Source organism: Phasianus colchicus, chromosome 2 (genome assembly GCF_987193195.1).
Source record: "Phasianus colchicus chromosome 2, bPhaCol1.hap1.1, whole genome shotgun sequence".
NCBI classification, from domain to species: domain Eukaryota; kingdom Metazoa; phylum Chordata; class Aves; order Galliformes; family Phasianidae; genus Phasianus; species Phasianus colchicus.
In genome coordinates, this window is record NC_143437.1 from 54353554 (window position 1) to 54357004 (window position 3451).

Below are 3451 nucleotides of genomic sequence, written 5' to 3' on the forward strand. Positions count from 1 at the left end.
GTTCTTTAGTTAGCTACAAATCAAACTTAACCTTGTGCCAGGGTGGCAGCAGGGCAGCTTGTTCTGACTAGCAGGAGATAAGATATGTGATATGACACCCACATCACATTCTCCAAAATGTAGACAGCTCATATGCCAGACCTGACTTACCCAGCTGAGGATCTGACTGTGTGAGGCAGGGGATGGGTGCAGCTCATGCAGATCAGCTGCTTCTGTAGCCTCCCTTGGCTCTTCCCAGAGGACAAGCAGGTCTTCAGCACTTTCCATTGAAAACAGATGCAGCAAAAAGTGAAAATAGCTCAGCACAAAGCCCAGTGCTTGGGTGTGCTCCCAAGCACAGAGTGGATTAAAGCTACTCAAACAGCTGTGTAGGCAGCTAATCTCTTGGTGGAAACATTTCTTAATTCTGCAACAGGTGGCCCTAAGTAACCTCCTAGAAAAAAATCAAGAACTTCTTCCCTCTTGGTGTCACTCTTTCTTAGAGGCAGAGAAGCAATGCAAGAGAACACAGGTAAGCAGCTACATCTGTGCCACCACTTTTCCAACTGACAGTGACTTGTCCCCATCAGCACATTAACAGAAACATGGGCATCTGCAACATTTCATCCTTGGTCTCTCACCTGGTACAGAATAGTGGTCAGTTGAAGACAAAATGCTGCTGTTGCTCTATGACTGTGTTTAAAAATACTTACACCAAGCACCTTAGCAAATTACTAAAATTAAAAAAAAAAAAAAACAAAAAAAAAACAAAAGGACATGGCACAAAAAAGTCTGTCCCTGTTAGATATTTTCAAACATTTAGGCTCATTCCTTGGGAGCTGTGAAGTCCTGCAAGTTTCACAAATCAATTGTGGTGCTTGTTTGCTCCAGAGATGACAGCAGGCAGCAGGCTGCTGGCCAAGCAGCCAGGAGGCTGCGGTGAGAGAGGAGGAGGCAAAAAGTGGCTAAAAGAGGAACTGGGAAGGGGAATCTGCCCACAGGGAAACTTTTCACAGCTGGCAGTGTCACAGCACTCTCACTGTGAGACGGCGGCTGTGCAACCACAAACTAATGACTCGAGGTCCACAGCACTCATAACACCTTCCCAGCATGGATAGGCAGCAATGAGCCTCTGACACTGGAAAGCACAGAGGTGAAGATATCAGGACTCCAAAACAGATGAGAGATCACGTGTACAGGGAAGCTGTGGAGATCTGTCAGCCCCTGGAAGATGGTAGAGTGATGGGAACAGAAGGTGCCCTTTGGGGACATCAGATGGATGTGCATGGTGTGCTGACTCCAGCCACAGGCTTGCTTCCCGTCTGATGTTTTCTTTGCTTAAGAAATGGATGGAAGTACCCTGTGACACTTTGGAAAAATATGACAATATTTACACATTGCTTGGAGGGATGTGGTTGGAAATGTGAGCTACATCTGAGTCAACTCAGGCTGAAGTGAAATAAAGAACAAATGAGATATATGTACAAACATTTGATCCTCATGTATATGGACATGTGAGAGACTCCTAGATAAAGTGTCTGAGGAGCAAGAACTATTTTCACGTGGGAAAGGAAGAGGTTGCATGAATCACACCATGCTTCCAACTTAGATTTTACAGTAGTGATGGTTTAGAAAGGGGAGATACCATCTATAAATTGGTAGAATTTATTCTTGAAATACGTCTGTGGAAATGCTATACCTAGGACCAAAAAAAAAAAAGAAGTAAAAAAAAAAAAAGTTGTCTAAGTCTGAATAAACCACTTTCTTTAGCAAAACATCTGTGTGATCTGCTTAACTCAGTCTTGTAATGATAAGCCACATTAAATCTGTGCAGATAAGTCAGCACAAGTGGCTTGTTTCCCTCGTGTCACTGGGGAGAAGGAGTCTGTATAATTACGAGGCTGAGGACAACTAGGAGACATTTGTCAAAATCATCCTTGGTTTCATTCACACGGGTATTGATCTAATGACATCAAATCTGTTTTTGTGGTCACATTCCTCTGGATAGCAGAGTATGGGCATGGTCCAAGAAGAAGTGGAGGTGCTGCTAGGTGGCCCAGTGGTACACCACAGCATCCCTGGGGACTGAAGGAAGAGAGACAGAGGAAGAGCCCCTGTACTGCTGGTTGGCACAGAGACCTGACTCATCCAGCCTGGGTGAGTATTTAAATGTGGATTTATTATTAAGATCTTTTATTGAGATGTGTGGTTTTTGATCAAGCCAGAAGTGGGAGGACAAAAATAACCATCTGTAGGTTGGAAAAAATCACCTGTCACTTGTTGAGGAAAGTCAGGTTATTCTATGACAATGCAACCATGGTTTCTGGGTGTGGTATGACTTTTCCTGTTTCTCACCATTTTCAATGAGACGATGCCTTTTAGTTTCAGTGATTAACTTAACTTGATAAACTTAACTCTGGTGACAAAATAAACATAGCTGCAAGCAAGATCTCATTTTTCCCTCACTATTTGCTTTGGCTATGTAACCTGTTATTTGCAGAGGAAAGCAAGGTAGAATGTAAGTATATGCTGTCCATTGTTTTGCCTATGCTTTCAGTAACATTGTATTGTGCCAGGCAACAATTCTATATTAAGGTTTTGACATAAGGTACAATGATATTGGAAAAGTCATATGTTGTTTTGGTAACTTTACAAATGGGCAGAAGCAGCGTCCCTTTCAAAAAAAGTCAGCAAAACCCCTCTGCTTTCTCTCTTCATTTTGATCACTGTTTTTGTCAGCTTGTGTGGTTCTTCCTGGCAATTAATTTGGTTTAAAGAGGCAACACATTAATCTCATGTAGTCACAAATACAAACCTCTTTTTTTGCAAATGCCCAAACCAGCAGTGGGCCTCTTTGGAGCCAGCTGGAACAGGCTCTTGTCTGCTATGGGACTCTCTTCACAGAAACCAACCCTGCAGCTCCCCTGCTAACAAAACCTTGCCACGTGAGACCAATAGAAGAATGAAGAGACAAAAGTTACTCTTCAGACCTACCAGACAAAAATATGCTGGTGAAAAATGGCCCTGAGGTGTCCTCAGTCCTGAGAGCCCCAACATAGAGTCATTGGAGATGAGAGGGACAGGGATATCAGATAAATGGACGTTGCTCTTGAAAAAAGGCTTCCCTTGGGTTGCTTCCAACCACAGATCTGACACAACCCCACCACTGAGCAGGACGGAAGAAATATCCACTACATAAGAAGTTAATAGAGTGAATGTGTGTAAAAATAGGAGTTTTTGTTTCTGCTTTAGGGATGCACTATCCTGTGCTTTGTCCACATGGGAGTAGAGGCAGAAAGCCCTCGCTCTTTTGCTTAAGCTCCGAGGTAAATCTCAGTGCAAATACATGACTTTCTATTTCTTAAATTAATGCTTTCCTCCTGAAAGTTTTCAGTGTCCTGGTGGAGGAAATCCATAACACATCATTTTCTCTTATTCAACACAGGAAAAGAATAATATATAAATAGTTTTT